The following is an 18,965-nucleotide window of genomic DNA, read 5'->3' on the forward strand; positions in this document are numbered from 1 at the left end:
GTTACTATACTGAACACTGGCCCAGAGTCTACACACAGCCCCACTGCTCAAACTGTAGTCTATATAGAGAGTAGTTACTATACTGAACAGAGGGCATAAGCCCACCCACTTGGGAGCCAGGCCCATCCAATCAGAATGCTTTTTTCCACACAAAAGGGTTATATTACAGACAAAAATACCATCCCCCTTGGAACGTCCCTACAATAAAACCTAACCTTAACCCTAACCTTAACCCTTACCTAACCCTAACCCTTACCTAACCCTAACCCTTACCTAACCTAACCCTTACCTAACCCTAACCCTTACCTAACCTTAACCCTTACCTAACCTTAACCCTTACCTAACCTTAACCCTAACCTTAACCCTTACCTAACCTTAACCCTTACCTAACCTAACCCTTACCTAACCCTAACCCTTACCTAACCCTAACCCTTACCTAACCCTAACCCTTACCTAACCTTAACCCTTACCTAACCTTAACCCTAACCTTAACCCTAACCTTAACCCTTACCTAACCTTAACCCTTACCTAATCTTAACCCTAACCTAACCCTTACCTAACCTTAACCCTTACCTAACCTTAACCCTAACCTAACCCTTACCTAACCTTAACCCTAACCTAACCTTAACCCTTACCTAACCTTAACCCTTACCTAACCTTAACCCTAACCTAACCCTTACCTAACCTTAACCCTAACCTAACCTTAACCCTAACCTTAACCCTAACCTAACCCTAACCTAACCTTAACTCTAACCTAACCTTAACCCTTACCTAACCTTAACCCTAACCTAACCCTTACTTAACCTTAACCCTAACCTAACCCTTACCTAACCCTAACCTTAACCCTAACCCTTACCTAACCTTAACCCTTACCTAACCTTAACCCTAACCTAACCCTTACCTAACCTTAACCCTAACCTAACCTTAACCCTTACCTAACCTTAACCCTTAACAAACCTTAACCCTAACCTAACCCTTACCTAACCTTAACCCTTACCTAACCTTAACCCTAACCTAACCCTAACCCTAACCTAACCTTAACCCTAACCTTAACCCTTACCTAACCTTAACCCTAACCTAACCCTTACTTAACCTTAACCCTAACCTAACCCTTACCTAACCCTAACCTTAACCCTAACCTTAACCCTAACCTTAACCCTAACCTTAACCCTTACCTACCTACCCTTACCTAACCTAACCCTTACTTAACCTTAACCCTAACCTAACCCTTACCTAACCCTAACCTTAACCCTTACCTAACCTTAACCCTTACCTAACCTTAACCCAAACCTAACCCTTACCTAACCTTAACCCTAACCTAACCTTAACCCTTACCTAACCTTAACCCTAACCGTTTAACATTTTGACTTCAATGGGGTGAAGTCAGAGTTGGATGCCCAAAGGATCCCTTTTAGACTTTTCCAAGCTAGAACGTCAGGTTGTTTGGATAAGGATAGAGAGCCTATTAAATTAATAGAGGGGCTATTTTCATAAACCCTCAATGTTTGTCAATCCAGTTCCTCAAACTGGCTGGCTCGCTAACAAACATGCAGTGCAATTCTTCCAATTCGTTGTTTACACATCTTATGACAGCACTGGCAAACAATGGTAGACCAACTCCCTGACCAAAATGGCTGACATTGTATACAGTCATGGCCCGAAGGGATACCTTAAAAGTCATAGTCCCGGTCACTCCAACGAGAGTTTGCGTCTCACACGGTGTCGAGTTCTACAGTAGAACGGGACTTGATTTCCACAGAATCCCTTGCTAGCTACCGGAAGAATTGAGGAAAAGCTAACTACAATCCAACCCTATCCTCTCCAACCCTATCCTCTCTACCCCTACCCTCTCTACCCCTATCCTCTCCCCGTCATCCTCTCTCCCCCCTATCCTGTCCAACCCTATCCTCTCCCCCCTATCCTCTCTCACCCCTATCCTCTCCACCCCTATCCTCTCCACCCCTATCCTCTCCACCCCTATCCTCTCTCACCCCTATCCTCTCTCACCCCTATCCTCTCCCCCCCTATCCTCTCCACCCCGATCCTCTCCACCCCGATCTTCTCCACCCCGTCATCCTCTCCACCCCGTCATCCTCTCCACCCCGATCCTCTCCACCCCGATCCTCTCCACCCCGATCCTCTCCACCCCTATCCTCTCCACCCCTATCCTCTCCACCCCGATCCTCTCCACCCCTATCCTCTCCACCCCTATCCTCTCTACCCCTATCCTCTCCCCGTCATCCTCTCCCCCTATCCTCTCCCCCTATCCTCTCCACCCCTATCCTCTCTCACCCCTATCCTCTCCCCCTATCCTCTCCACCCCTATCCTCTCCACCCCTATCCTCTCCACCCCGATCTTTTCCACCCCTATCCTCTCCACCCCGATCCTCTCCACCCCGATCCTCTCCACCCCGATCCTCTCCACCCCGATCCTCTCCACCCCATCCTCTCCACACCGATCCTCTCCACCCCTATCCTCTCCCCCCTATCCTCTCTCCCTGATCCTCTCCACCCCGATCCTCTCCACCCCGATCCTCTCCACCCCGATCCTCTCCACCCCGATCCTCTCCCCCCCTATCCTCTCCCCCTTATCCTCTCCACCCCTATCCTCTCCCCGTCATCCTCTCTCCCCCAATCCTCTCTCCCCTATCCTCTCCACCCCGTCATCCTCTCTCACCCCTATCCTCTCCACCCCTATCCTCTACCCGCCATCCTCTCTCACCCCTATCCTCTCCACCCCGTCATCCTCTCTCACCCCTATCCTCTCCACCCCATCCTCTCCCCCCCTATCCTCTCCACCCCTATCCTCTCCACCCCTATCCTCTCCACCCCTATCCTCTCCACCCCTATCCTCTCCCCCCCTATCCTCTCCCCCTTATCCTCTCCACCCCTATCCTCTCCCCGTCATCCTCTCTCCCCCCATCCTCTCTCCCCTATCCTCTCCACCCCGTCATCCTCTCTCACCCCTATCCTCTCCACCCCTATCCTCTACCCGCCATCCTCTCTCACCCCTATCCTCTCCACCCCGTCATCCTCTCTCACCCCTATCCTCTCCACCCCTATCCTCTACCCGCCATCCTCTCTCACCCCTATCCTCTCCACCCCGTCATCCTCTCTCACCCCTATCCTCTCCACCCCGTCATCCTCTCTCACCCCTATCCTCTCCACCCCATCCTCTCCCCCCTTATCCTCTCCACCCCTATCCTCTCACCCCTATCCTCTCCCCCCTATCCTCTCCACCCCTATCCGCTCCACCCCTATCCGCTCTACCCCTATCCTCTCTCACCCCTATCCTCTCCACCCCTATCCTCTCCACCCCTATCCTCTCCACCCCATCCTCTCCCCCCTATCCTCTCCACCCCTATCCTCTCCCCCCCTATCCTCTCCACCCCATCCTCTCCCCCCCATCCTCTCCACCCCATCCTCTCCCCCCCTATCCTCTCCACCCCATCCTCTCCACCCCTATCCTCTCCACCCCGATCCTCTCCCCCCGATCCTCTCTACCCCTATCCTCTCCACCCCTATCCTCTCCACCCCTATCCTCTCCACCCCTATCCTCTCCACCCCTATCCTCTCCACCCCTATCCTCTCTACCCCTATCCTCTCCCCCCCTATCCTCTCCACCCCATCCTCTCCACCCCTATCCTCTCCACCCCGATCCTCTCCCCCCGATCCTCTCCACCCCGTCATCCTCTCTCACCCCTATCCTCTCCACCCCTATCCTCTACCCGCCATCCTCTCTCACCCCTATCCTCTCCACCCCGTCATCCTCTCTCACCCCTATCCTCTCCACCCCGTCATCCTCTCTCACCCCTATCCTCTCCACCCCATCCTCTCCCCCCTTATCCTCTCCACCCTATCCTCTCCACCCCTATCCTCTCCACCCCTATCCGCTCCACCCCTATCCGCTCTACCCCTATCCTCTCTCACCCCTATCCTCTCCCCCTATCCTCTCCACCCCTATCCTCTCCACCCCTATCCTCTCCACCCCGATCTTCTCCACCCCTATCCTCTCCACCCCGATCCTCTCCACCCCGATCCTCTCCACCCCGATCCTCTCCACCCCGATCCTCTCCACCCCTATCCTCTCCACACCGATCCTCTCCACCCCTATCCTCTCCCCCCTATCCTCTCTCCCCGATCATCTCCACCCCGATCCTCTCCACCCCTATCCTCTCCACCCCGATCCTCTCCACCCCGATCCTCTCCCCCCCTATCCTCTCCCCCTTATCCTCTCCACCCCTATCCTCTCCACCCCGTCATCCTCTCTCACCCCTATCCTCTCCACCCCATCCTCTCCCCCCCTATCCTCTCCACCCCATCCTCTCCACCCCTATCCTCTCCACCCCGATCCTCTCCCCCCGATCCTCTCTACCCCTATCCTCTCCACCCCTATCCTCTCCACCCCTATCCTCTCCACCCCTATCCTCTCCACCCCTATCCTCTCCACCCCTATCCTATCCTCTCCAACCCTATCCTCTCTCCCCTATCCTCTCCACCCCTATCCTCTCCACCCCATCCTCTCCCCCCCATCCTCTCCACCCCATCCTCTCACCCCCTATCCTCTCCACCCCATCCTCTCCACCCCTATCCTCTCCACCCCGATCCTCTCCCCCCGATCCTCTCTACCCCTATCCTCTCCACCCCTATCCTCTCCACCCCTATCCTCTCCACCCCTATCCTCTCCACCCCTATCCTCTCCACCCCTATCCTATCCTCTCCAACCCTATCCTCTCTCCCCTATCCTCTCCACCCCTATCCTCTCCACCCCTATCCTCTCCCCCCTATCCTCTCCACCCCATCCTCTCCCCCCCTATCCTCTCCACCCCTATCCTCTCCCCCCCTATCCTCTCCACCCCTATCCTCTCTACCCCTATCCTCTCCCCCCCTATCCTCTCCACCCCATCCTCTCCACCCCTATCCTCTCCACCCCTATCCTCTCCACCCCATCCTCTCCACCCCTATCCTCTCCACCCCGTCATCCTCTCTCACCCCTATCCTCTCCACCACATCCTCTCCCCCCCTATCCTCTCCACCCCTATCCTCTCCACCCCCATCCTCTCCACCCCAATCCTCTCCACCCCCATCCGCTCCACCCCTATCCGCTCCACCCCTATCCTCTCCACCCCTATCCTCTCCACCCCGTCATCCTCTCCCCCCCTATCCTCTGCACCCCCATCCTCTCCACCCCATCCTCTCCACCCCTATCCTCTCCACCCCTATCCTCTCCACCCCTATCCTCTCCACCCCCATCCTCTCCACCCCCATCCTCTCCACCCCTATCCTCTCCACCCCCATCCTCTCCACCCCTATCCTCTCCACCCCATCCTCTCCACCCCTATCCTCTCCACCCCTATCCTCTCCACCCCCATCCTCTCCACCCCTATCCTCTCCACCCCATCCTCTCCCCCCCTATCCTCTCCACCCCTATCCTCTCCACCCCCATCCTCTCCACCCCGTCATCCTCTCTCACCCCTATCCTCTCCACCCCTATCCGCTCTACCCCTATCCTTTCCACCCCCCCTATCCTCTCCACCCCTATCCTCTCCACCCCCCCTATCCTCTCCACCCCTATCCTCTCCACCCCATCATCCTCTCTCCCCCCTATCCTCTCCACCCCTATCCTCTCTCACCCCTATCCTCTCTCACCCCTATCCTCTCTACCCCTATCCTCTACCCCTATCCTCTCCACCCCTATCCTCTCCACCCCTATCCTCTCCCCCCCTATCCTCTCCCCCCTATCCTCTCCACCCCTATCCTCTCCCCCCCTATCCTCTCCACCCCTATCCTCTCCACCACCATCCTCTCCACCCCGTCATCCTCTCTCACCCCTATCCTCTCCACCCCTATCCGCTCTACCCCTATCCTCTCCACCTCCCCTATCCTCTCCACCCCTATCCTCTCCACCCCGTCATCCTCTCTCCCCCCTATCCTCTCCACCCCTGTCCTCTCTCACCCCTATCCTCTCTACCCCTATCCTCTACCCCTATCCTCTCCACCCCTATCCTCTCCACCCCTATCCTCTCCCCCCTATCCTCTCCACCCCTATCCTCTCCCCCCCTATCCTCTCCCCCCCTATCCTCTCCACCCCTATCCTCTCCCCCCTATCCTCTCCACCCCTATCCTCTCCCCCCCATCCTCTCCCCCCCTATCCTCTCCCCCCCTATCCTCTCCCCCCTATCCTCTCCACCCCTATCCTCTCCCCCCTATCCTCTCCCCCCCTATCCTCTCCACCCCTATCCTCTCCACCCCTATCCTCTCCCCCCTATCCTCTCCACCCCTATCCTCTCCACCCCTATCCTCTCCACCCCTATCCTCTCCCCCTATCCTCTCCACCCCTATCCTCTCCCCCCTATCCTCTCCACCCCTATCCTCTCCACCCCTATCCTCTCCACACCTATCCTCTCCCCCCTATCCTCTCCAACCCTATCCTCTCCACCCCTATCCTCTCCCCCCCTATCCTCTCCACCCCTATCCTCTCCACCCCTATCCTCTCCCCCCCTATCCTCTCCACCCCCCTATCCTCTCCACCCCTATCCTCTCCCCCCCTATCCTCTCCACCCCTATCCGCTCTACCCCTATCCTCTCCACCCCCCCTATCCTCTCCACCCCGTCATCCTCTCTCACCCCTATCCTCTCCACCCCTATCCTCTCCACCCCTATCCTCTCCACCCCGTCATCCTCTCTCACCCCTATCCTCTCCACCCCTATCCTCTCCACCCCTATCCTCTCCACCCCCATCCTCTCCACCCCTATCCCCTCTACCCCTATCCTCTCCACCCCTATCCTCTCCACCCCTATCCCCTCTACCCCTATCCTCTCCACCCCTATCCTCTCCCCCCCTATCCTCTCCACCCTATCCTCTCCCCCCCTATCCTCTCCACCCCTATCCTCTCCACCCCATCCTCTCCCCCCCTATCCGCTCCACCCCTATCCTCTCCACCCCTATCCTCTCCCCCCCTATCTTCTCCCCCCCTATCCTCTCCACCCCTATCCTCTCCACCCCTATCCTCTCCCCCCTATCCTCTCCACCCCTATCCTCTCCCCCCATCCTCTCCACCCCTATCCTCTCCCACCTATCCTCTCTAACCCTATCCTCTCCCCCCTATCCTCTCCACCCCTATCCTCTCCCCCCCTATCCTCTCCACCCCTATCCGCTCTACCCCTATCCTCTCCACCCCCCCTATCCTCTCCACCCCTATCCTCTCCACCCCGTCATCCTCTCTCACCCCTATCCTCTCCACCCCTATCCTCTCCACCCCTATCCTCTCCACCCCGTCATCCTCTCTCACCCCTATCCTCTCCACCCCTATCCTCTCCACCCCTATCCTCTCCACCCCATCCTCTCCCCCCCTATCCGCTCCACCGCTATCCTCTCCACCCCTATCCTCCCCCCCCCTATCTTCTCCCCCCCTATCCTCTCCACCCCTATCCTCTCCACCCCTATCCTCTCCCACCCCTCTCCCCCCCTATCCTCTCCACCCCTATCCTCTCCACCCCATCCTCTCCCCCCCTATCCGCTCCACCGCTATCCTCTCCACCCCTATCCTCCCCCCCCTATCTTCTCCACCCCTATCCTCTCCACCCCTATCCTCTCCACCCCTATCCTCTCCACCCCTATCCTCTCCACCCCTATCCTCTCCACCCCTATCCTCTCCACCCCCATCCTCTCCACCCCTATCCTCTCCACACCTATCCTCTCCCCCCTATCCTCTCCAACCCTATCCTCTCCACCCCTATCCTCTCCCCCCCTATCCTCTCCACCCCTATCCTCTCCACCCCTATCCTCTCCCCCCCTATCCTCTCCACCCCCCTATCCTCTCCACCCCTATCCTCTCCCCCCCTATCCTCTCCACCCCTATCCGCTCTACCCCTATCCTCTCCACCCCCCCTATCCTCTCCACCCCTATCCTCTCCACCCCGTCATCCTCTCTCACCCCTATCCTCTCCACCCCTATCCTCTCCACCCCTATCCTCTCCACCCCGTCATCCTCTCTCACCCCTATCCTCTCCACCCCTATCCTCTCCACCCCTATCCTCTCCACCCCCATCCTCTCCACCCCTATCCCCTCTACCCCTATCCTCTCCACCCCTATCCTCTCCACCCCTATCCCCTCTACCCCTATCCTCTCCACCCCTATCCTCTCCCCCCCTATCCTCTCCACCCTATCCTCTCCCCCCCTATCCTCTCCACCCCTATCCTCTCCACCCCATCCTCTCCCCCCCTATCCGCTCCACCCCTATCCTCTCCACCCCTATCCTCTCCCCCCCTATCTTCTCCCCCCCTATCCTCTCCACCCCTATCCTCTCCACCCCTATCCTCTCCCCCCTATCCTCTCCACCCCTATCCTCTCCCCCCATCCTCTCCACCCCTATCCTCTCCCACCTATCCTCTCTAACCCTATCCTCTCCCCCCTATCCTCTCCACCCCTATCCTCTCCCCCCCTATCCTCTCCACCCCTATCCGCTCTACCCCTATCCTCTCCACCCCCCCTATCCTCTCCACCCCTATCCTCTCCACCCCGTCATCCTCTCTCACCCCTATCCTCTCCACCCCTATCCTCTCCACCCCTATCCTCTCCACCCCGTCATCCTCTCTCACCCCTATCCTCTCCACCCCTATCCTCTCCACCCCTATCCTCTCCACCCCATCCTCTCCCCCCCTATCCGCTCCACCGCTATCCTCTCCACCCCTATCCTCCCCCCCCCTATCTTCTCCCCCCCTATCCTCTCCACCCCTATCCTCTCCACCCCTATCCTCTCCCACCCCTCTCCCCCCCTATCCTCTCCACCCCTATCCTCTCCACCCCATCCTCTCCCCCCCTATCCGCTCCACCGCTATCCTCTCCACCCCTATCCTCCCCCCCCTATCTTCTCCACCCCTATCCTCTCCACCCCTATCCTCTCCACCCCTATCCTCTCCACCCCTATCCTCTCCACCCCTATCCTCTCCACCCCTATCCTCTCCACCCCCATCCTCTCCACCCCTATCCTCTCCACCCTATCCTCTCCACCCCTATCCTCTCTACCCCTATCCTCTCCACCCTATCCTCTCCACCCCTATCCTCTCCACCCCTATCCTCTCCACCCCTATCCTCTCCCCCCCTATCCTCTCCACCCCTATCCTCTCCACCCCTATCCTCTCCACCCCTATCCTCTCCACCCCTATCCTCTCCCCCCTATCCTCTCCACCCCTATCCTCTCCACCCCTATCCTCTCCACCCCCATCCTCTCCACCCCTATCCTCTCCCCCCCTATCCTCTCCACCCCTATCCTCTCTCCCCCCATCCTCTCCACCCCTATCCTCTCCCCCCTATCCTCTCCCCCTATCCTCTCCACCCCTATCCTCTCCACCCCTATCCTCTCCACCCCTATCCTCTCCACCCCTATCCTCTCACCCCTATCCTCTCCACCCCTATCCTCTCCACCCCTATCCTCTCCACCCCTATCCTCTCCACCCCTATCCTCTCCCCCCCTATCCTCTCCACCCCTATCCTCTCTACCCCTATCCTCTCTACCCCTATCCTCTCCACCCTATCCTCTCCACCCCTATCCTCTCCACCCCTATCCTCTCCACCCCTATCCTCTCCACCCCTATCCTCTCCACCCCTATCCTCTCCACCCCTATCCTCTCCACCCCTATCCTCTCCACCCCTATCCTCTCCACCCCTATCCTCTCCACCCCTATCCTCTCTACCCCTATCCTCTCCACCCTATCCTCTCCACCCCTATCCTCTCCACCCCTAACCTCTCCACCCCTATCCTCTCCCCCCCTATCCTCTCCACCCCTATCCTCTCCACCCCTATCCTCTCCACCCCTATCCTCTCCACCCCTATCCTCTCCCCCCTATCCTCTCCACCCCTATCCTCTCCACCCCTATCCTCTCCACCCCCATCCTCTCCACCCCTATCCTCTCCCCCCCTATCCTCTCCACCCCTATCCTCTCTCCCCCCATCCTCTCCACCCCTATCCTCTCCCCCCTATCCTCTCCCCCTATCCTCTCCACCCCTATCCTCTCCACCCCTATCCTCTCCACCCCTATCCTCTCCACCCCTATCCTCTCACCCCTATCCTCTCCACCCCTATCCTCTCCCCCCTATCCTCTCCCCCCATCCTCTCCACCCCCTATCCTCTCCACCCCTATCCTCTCACCCCTATCCTCTCTACCCCTATCCTCTCTACCCCTATCCTCTCCACCCCTACCCTCTCCACCCCCATCCTCTCCACCCCGTCATCCTCTCTCACCCCTATCATCTCCACCCCTATCCGCTCCACCCCTATCCTCTCTACCCCTATCCTCTCTACCCCTATCCTCTCCACCCCTACCCTCTCCACCCCCATCCTCTCCACCCCGTCATCCTCTCTCACCCCTATCATCTCCACCCCTATCCGCTCCACCCCTATCCTCTCCACCCCTATCCTCTCCACCCCTATCCTCTCACCCCTATCCTCTCCACCCCTATCCTCTCCCCCCTATCCTCTCCCCCCATCCTCTCCACCCCCTATCCTCTCCACCCCTATCCTCTCACCCCTATCCTCTCTACCCCTATCCTCTCTACCCCTATCCTCTCCACCCCTACCCTCTCCACCCCCATCCTCTCCACCCCGTCATCCTCTCTCACCCCTATCATCTCCACCCCTATCCGCTCCACCCCTATCCGCTCTACCCCTATCCTCTCCACCCCCCCTATCCTCTCCACCCCCCCTATCCTCTCCACCCCCCCTATCCTCTCCACCCCTATCCTCTCTCACCCCTATCCTCTCCACCCCTATCCTCTCCACCCCTATCCTCTCCACCCCTATCCTCCCCCCCTATCCTCTCCACCCCTATCCTCTCCACCCCTATCCTCTCTACCCCTATCCTCTCCCCCCCTATCCTCTCTACCCCTATCCTCTCCACCCTATCCTCTCCACCCCTATCCTCTCCACCCCTATCCTCTCCCCCCCTATCCTCTCCACCCCTATCCTCTCCACCCCTATCCTCTCCACCCCTATCCTCTCACCCCTATCCTCTCCACCCCTATCCTCTCCCCCCTATCCTCTCCCCCCCATCCTCTCCACCCCCTATCCTCTCCACCCCTATCCTCTCACCCCTATCCTCTCTACCCCTATCCTCTCCACCCCTATCCTCTCCACCCCTATCCTCTCCACCCCTATCCTCTCCACCCCTATCCTCTCTACCCCTATCCTCTCCCCGTCATCCTCTCCCCCTATCCTCTCCCCCTATCCTCTCCACCCCTATCCTCTCTCACCCCTATCCTGTCCCCCTATCCTCTCCACCCCTATCCTCTCCACCCCTATCCTCTCCACCCCGATCTTCTCCACCCCGATCCTCTCCACCCCGATCCTCTCCACCCCGATCCTCTCCACCCCGATCCTCTCCACCCCGATCCTCTCCACCCCGATCCTCTCCACCCCTATCCTCTCCCCCCTATCCTCTCTCCCCGATCCTCTCCACCCCGATCTTCTCCACCCCGATCCTCTCCACCCCGATCCTCTCCACCCCGATCCTCTCCACCCCGATCCTCTCCACCCCGATCCTCTCCCCCTTATCCTCTCCACCCCTATCCTCTCCCCGTCATCCTCTCTCCCCCATCCTCTCTCCCCTATCCTCTCCACCCCGTCATCCTCTCTCACCCCTATCCTCTCCACCCCTATCCTCTACCCGCCATCCTCTCTCACCCCTATCCTCTCCACCCCGTCATCCTCTCTCACCCCTATCCTCTCCACCCCGTCATCCTCTCTCACCCCTATCCTCTCCACCCCTATCCTCTCCACCCCTATCCTCTCCCCCCCTATCCTCTCCACCCCTATCCTCTCCCCCTTATCCTCTCCACCCCCATCCTCTCCACCCCCATCCTCTCCACCCCTATCCCCTCTACCCCTATCCTCTCCACCCCTATCCTCTCCACCCCATCCTCTCCCCCCCTATCCTCTCCCCCCCTATCCTCTCCCCCCTATCCTCTCCACCCCTATCCTCTCCACCCCATCCTCTCCCCCCCTATCCGCTCCCCCCCTATCCTCTCCACCCCTATCCTCTCCCCCCCTATCCTCTCCCCCCCTATCCTCTCCACCCCTATCCTCTCCACCCCGTCATCCTCTCTCACCCCTATCCTCTCCACCCCTATCCTCTCCACCCCTATCCTCTCCACCCCCATCCTCTCCACCCCTATCCTCTCCACCCCTATCCTCTCCACCCCTATCCTCTCCACCCCTATCCTCTCCACCCCTATCCTCTCCACCCCTATCCTCTCCCCCCCTATCCTCTCCACCCGTATCCTCTCCCCCCCTATCCTCTCCAACCCTATCCTCTCCACCCCATCCTCTCCCCCCCTATCCGCTCCACCCCTATCCTCTCCACCCCTATCCTCTCCCCCCCTATCTTCTCCCCCCCTATCCTCTCCACCCCTATCCTCTCCACCCCTATCCTCTCCCCCCTATCCTCTCCACCCCTATCCTCTCCCCCCATCCTCTCCACCCCTATCCTCTCCCACCTATCCTCTCTACCCCTATCCTCTCCACCCCTATCCTCTCCCCCCCTATCCTCTCCACCCCCATCCTCTCCACCCCGTCATCCTCTCCACCCCGTCATCCTCTCTCACCCCTATCATCTCCACCCCTATCCGCTCCACCCCTATCCGCTCTACCCCTATCCTCTCCACCCCCCCTATCCTCTCCACCCCCCCTATCCTCTCCACCCCTATCCTCTCCAACCCTATCCTCTCCACCCCTATCCTCTCCAACCCTATCCTCTCCACCCCTATCCTCTCCACACCTATCCTCTCCCCCCTATCCTCTCCACCCCTATCCTCTCCACCCCTATCCTCTCCACCCCCATCCTCTCCACCCCCATCCTCTCCACCCCTATCCTCTCCACCCCTATCCTCTCCACCCCTATCCTCTCCCCCCCTATCCTCTCCCCCCCTATCCTCTCTACCCCTATCCTCTCCACCCCTATCCTCTCCACCCCTATCCTCTCCACCCCCATCCTCTCCACCCCTATCCTCTCCCCCCTATCCTCTCCCCCCCTATCCTCTCCACCCCTATCCTCTCCACCCCTATCCTCTCTCCCCCCATCCTCTCTCCCCCCATCCTCTCCACCCCTATCCTCTCCACCCCTATCCTCTCCACCCCTATCCTCTCCACCCCATCCTCTCCCCCCCTATCCTCTCCACCTGTATCCTCTCCCCCCCTATCCTCTCCACCCCTATCCTCTCCACCCCATCCTCTCCCCCCCTATCCGCTCCACCCCTATCCTCTCCACCCCTATCCTCTCCCCCCTATCCTCTCCCCCCCTATCTTCTCCCCCCCTATCCTCTCCACCCCTATCCTCTCCACCCCTATCCTCTCCCCCCTATCCTCTCCACCCCTATCCTCTCCCCCCATCCTCTCCACCCCTATCCTCTCCCACCTATCCTCTCTACCCCTATCCTCTCCACCCCTATCCTCTCCACCCCTATCCTCTCCACCCCCATCCTCTCCACCCCGTCATCCTCTCTCACCCCTATCATCTCCACCCCTATCCGCTCCACCCCTATCCGCTCTACCCCTATCCTCTCCACCCCCCCTATCCTCTCCACCCCTATCCTCTCCACCCCTATCCTCTCCCCCCCTATCCTCTCCCCCCCTATCTTCTCCCCCCCTATCCTCTCCACCCCTATCCTCTCCACCCCTATCCTCTCCCCTATCCTCTCCACCCCTATCCTCTCCCCCCATCCTCTCCACCCCTATCCTCTCCCACCTATCCTCTCTACCCCTATCCTCTCCACCCCTATCCTCTCCCCCCCTATCCTCTCCACCCCTATCCTCTCCACCCCCATCCTCTCCACCCCGTCATCCTCTCTCACCCCTATCATCTCCACCCCTATCCGCTCCACCCCTATCCTCTCCACCCCCCCTATCCTCTCCACCCCTATCCTCTCCACCCCTATCCTCTCCACCCCTATCCTCTCTCACCCCTATCCTCTCTCACCCCTATCCTCTCTCACCCCTATCCTCTCCACCCCTATCCTCTCCACCCCTATCCTCTCCACCCCTATCCTCTCCCCCCCTATCCTCTCCACCCGTATCCTCTCCCCCCCTATCCTCTCCACCCCTATCCTCTCCACCCCTATCCTCTCCACCCCATCCTCTCCCCCCCTATCCTCTCCACCCCTATCCTCTCCCCCCCTATCCTCTCCCCCCCTATCTTCTCCCCCCCTATCCTCTCCACCCCTATCCTCTCCACCCCTATCCTCTCTACCCCTATCCTCTCTACCCCTATCCTCTCCACCCCTATCCTCTCCCCCTATCCTCTCCACCCCTATCCTCTCTCACCCCTATCCTCTCCCCCTATCCTCTCCACCCCTATCCTCTCCACCCCTATCCTCTCCACCCCGATCTTCTCCACCCCTATCCTCTCCACCCCGATCCTCTCCACCCCTATCCTCTCCACCCCTATCCTCTCCACCCCGATCCTCTCCACCCCAATCCTCTCCACCCCTATCCTCTCCACCCCGATCCTCTCCACCCCTATCCTCTCCCCCCTATCCTCTCTCCCCGATCCTCTCCACCCCTATCTTCTCCACCCCGATCCTCTCCACCCCGATCCTCTCCACCCCGATCCTCTCCAACCCGATCCTCTCCACCCCGATCCTCTCCCCCTTATCCTCTCCACCCCTATCCTCTCCCCGTCATCCTCTCCACCCCCATCCTCTCTCCCCTATCCTCTCCACCCCGTCATCCTCTCTCATCCCTATCCTCTCCACCCCTATCCTCTACCCGCCATCCTCTCTCACCCCTATCCTCTCCACCCCGTCATCCTCTCTCACCCCTATCCTCTCCACCCCATCCTCTCCACCCCATCCTCTCCCCCCCTATCCTATCCTCTCCACCCCTATCCTCTCCACCCCTATCCTCTCCCCCCCTATCCTCTCCACCCCTATCCTCTCCCCCTTATCCTCTCCACCCCTATCCTCTCCCCGTCATCCTCTCTCCCCCCATCCTCTCTCCCCTATCCTCTCCACCCCGTCATCCTCTCTCACCCCTATCCTCTCCACCCCTATCCTCTACCCGCCATCCTCTCTCACCCCTATCCTCTCCACCCCATCATCCTCTCTCTCCCCTATCCTCTCCACCCCGTCATCCTCTCTCACCCCTATCCTCTCCACCCCTATCCTCTACCCGCCATCCTCTCTCACCCCTATCCTCTCCACCCCATCATCCTCTCTCAACCCTATCCTCTCCACCCCGTCATCCTCTCTCACCCCTATCCTCTCCACCCCATCCTCTCCCCCCCTATCCTCTCCACCCCTATCCTCTCCACCCCTATCCTCTCCCCCCCTATCCTCTCCACCCCTATCCTCTCCCCCTTATCCTCTCCACCCCTATCCTCTCCCCGTCATCCTCTCTCCCCCCATCCTCTCTCCCCTATCCTCTCCACCCCCATCCTCTCCACCCCTATCCTCTCCCCCCTATCCTCTCCCCCCCTATCCTCTCCACCCCTATCCTCTCCACCCCTATCCTCTCTCCCCCCATCCTCTCTCCCCCCATCCTCTCCACCCCTATCCTCTCCACCCCTATCCTCTCCACCCCTATCCTCTCCACCCCATCCTCTCCCCCCCTATCCTCTCCACCTGTATCCTCTCCCCCCCTATCCTCTCCACCCCTATCCTCTCCACCCCATCCTCTCCCCCCCTATCCGCTCCACCCCTATCCTCTCCACCCCTATCCTCTCCCCCCTATCCTCTCCCCCCCTATCTTCTCCCCCCCTATCCTCTCCACCCCTATCCTCTCCACCCCTATCCTCTCCCCCCTATCCTCTCCACCCCTATCCTCTCCCCCCATCCTCTCCACCCCTATCCTCTCCCACCTATCCTCTCTACCCCTATCCTCTCCACCCCTATCCTCTCCACCCCTATCCTCTCCACCCCCATCCTCTCCACCCCGTCATCCTCTCTCACCCCTATCATCTCCACCCCTATCCGCTCCACCCCTATCCGCTCTACCCCTATCCTCTCCACCCCCCCTATCCTCTCCACCCCTATCCTCTCCACCCCTATCCTCTCCCCCCCTATCCTCTCCCCCCCTATCTTCTCCCCCCCTATCCTCTCCACCCCTATCCTCTCCACCCCTATCCTCTCCCCTATCCTCTCCACCCCTATCCTCTCCCCCCATCCTCTCCACCCCTATCCTCTCCCACCTATCCTCTCTACCCCTATCCTCTCCACCCCTATCCTCTCCCCCCCTATCCTCTCCACCCCTATCCTCTCCACCCCCATCCTCTCCACCCCGTCATCCTCTCTCACCCCTATCATCTCCACCCCTATCCGCTCCACCCCTATCCTCTCCACCCCCCCTATCCTCTCCACCCCTATCCTCTCCACCCCTATCCTCTCCACCCCTATCCTCTCTCACCCCTATCCTCTCTCACCCCTATCCTCTCTCACCCCTATCCTCTCCACCCCTATCCTCTCCACCCCTATCCTCTCCACCCCTATCCTCTCCCCCCCTATCCTCTCCACCCGTATCCTCTCCCCCCCTATCCTCTCCACCCCTATCCTCTCCACCCCATCCTCTCCCCCCCTATCCTCTCCACCCCTATCCTCTCCCCCCCTATCCTCTCCCCCCCTATCTTCTCCCCCCCTATCCTCTCCACCCCTATCCTCTCCACCCCTATCCTCTCTACCCCTATCCTCTCTACCCCTATCCTCTCCACCCCTATCCTCTCCCCCTATCCTCTCCACCCCTATCCTCTCTCACCCCTATCCTCTCCCCCTATCCTCTCCACCCCTATCCTCTCCACCCCTATCCTCTCCACCCCGATCTTCTCCACCCCTATCCTCTCCACCCCGATCCTCTCCACCCCTATCCTCTCCACCCCTATCCTCTCCACCCCGATCCTCTCCACCCCAATCCTCTCCACCCCTATCCTCTCCACCCCGATCCTCTCCACCCCTATCCTCTCCCCCCTATCCTCTCTCCCCGATCCTCTCCACCCCTATCTTCTCCACCCCGATCCTCTCCACCCCGATCCTCTCCACCCCGATCCTCTCCAACCCGATCCTCTCCACCCCGATCCTCTCCCCCTTATCCTCTCCACCCCTATCCTCTCCCCGTCATCCTCTCCACCCCCATCCTCTCTCCCCTATCCTCTCCACCCCGTCATCCTCTCTCATCCCTATCCTCTCCACCCCTATCCTCTACCCGCCATCCTCTCTCACCCCTATCCTCTCCACCCCGTCATCCTCTCTCACCCCTATCCTCTCCACCCCATCCTCTCCACCCCATCCTCTCCCCCCCTATCCTATCCTCTCCACCCCTATCCTCTCCACCCCTATCCTCTCCCCCCCTATCCTCTCCACCCCTATCCTCTCCCCCTTATCCTCTCAACCCCTATCCTCTCCCCGTCATCCTCTCTCCCCCCATCCTCTCTCCCCTATCCTCTCCACCCCGTCATCCTCTCTCACCCCTATCCTCTCCACCCCTATCCTCTACCCGCCATCCTCTCTCACCCCTATCCTCTCCACCCCATCATCCTCTCTCAACCCTATCCTCTCCACCCCGTCATCCTCTCTCACCCCTATCCTCTCCACCCCATCCTCTCCCCCCCTATCCTCTCCACCCCTATCCTCTCCACCCCTATCCTCTCCCCCCCTATCCTCTCCACCCCTATCCTCTCCCCCTTATCCTCTCCACCCCTATCCTCTCCCCGTCATCCTCTCTCCCCCCATCCTCTCTCCCCTATCCTCTCCACCCCGTCATCCTCTCTCACCCCTATCCTCTCCACCCCTATCCTCTACCTGCCATCCTCTCTCACCCCTATCCTCTCCACCCCGTCATCCTCTCTCACCCCTATCCTCTCCACCCCGTCATCCTCTCTCACCCCTATCCTCTCCACCCCATCCTCTCCCCCCATATCCTCTCCACCCCTATCCTCTCACCCCTATCCTCTCCACCCCTATCCGCTCCACCCCTATCCGCTCCACCCCTATCCTCTCCACCCCATCCTCTCCACCCCATCCTCTCCCCCCTATCCTCTCCACCCCTATCCTCCCCCCCCCTATCCTCTCCACCCCATCCTCTCCCCCCCATCCTCTCCACCCCATCCTCTCCCCCCCTATCCTCTCCACCCCATCCTCTCCACCCCTATCCTCTCCACCCCTATCCTCTCCCCCCTATCCTCTCCACCCCTATCCTCTCCAACCCTATCCTCTCCACCCCTATCCTATCCTCTCCAACCCTATCCTATCCTCTCCAACCCTATCCTCTCTCCCCTATCCTCTCCACCCCTATCCTCTCCACCCCTATCCTCTCCACCCCTATCCTCTCCACCCCTATCCTCTCCACCCCATCCTCTCCCCCCCTATCTTCTCCACCCCTATCCTCTCCCCCCCTATCCTCTCCACCCCTATCCTCTCCCCCCCTATCCTCTCCACCCCTATCCTCTCCACCCCTATCCTCTCCACCCCTATCCTCTCCACCCCTATCCTCTCCCCCCTATCCTCTCCACCCCATCCTCTCCCCCCCTATCCTCTCCACCCCTATCCTCTCCCCCCCTATCCTCTCCACCCCTATCCTCTCCCCCCCTATCCTCTCCACCCCTATCCTCTCCACCCCTATCCTCTCCACCCCTATCCTCTCCCCCCCTATCCTCTCCACCCCATCCTCTCCACCCCTGTCCTCTCCACCCCCGTCCTCTCCACCCCCATCCTCTCCACCCCCATCCTCTCCACCCCTATCCTCTCCACCCCTATCCTCTCCACCCCATCCTCTCCACCCCCATCCTCTCCACCCCTATCCTCTCCCCCCCTATCCTCTCCCCCCCTATCCTCTCCACCCCTATCCTCTCCCCCCCTATCCTCTCCCCCCCTATCCTTTCCCCCCCTATCCTCTCCACCCCATCCTCTCCCCCCCTATCCTCTCCACCCCTATCCTCTCCCCCCCTATCCTCTCCACCCCGTCATCCTCTCTCACCCCTATCCTC

At 59.7% G+C, this 18,965-nt stretch overlaps 1 protein-coding gene across 1 annotated transcript in view; it reads left to right on the forward strand.

Annotated features, from left to right (window-relative positions):
- haus7 (HAUS augmin-like complex, subunit 7) overlaps positions 1 to 18,965 on the forward strand; it is an 81,358-nt gene that overhangs the window by 13,510 nt on the left and 48,883 nt on the right. The gene's annotated exons all lie outside the window — the stretch shown is intronic.

Source organism: Salvelinus fontinalis, chromosome 8 (assembly GCF_029448725.1).
Source record: "Salvelinus fontinalis isolate EN_2023a chromosome 8, ASM2944872v1, whole genome shotgun sequence".
Classification (NCBI taxonomy): Eukaryota; Metazoa; Chordata; class Actinopteri; order Salmoniformes; family Salmonidae; genus Salvelinus; species Salvelinus fontinalis.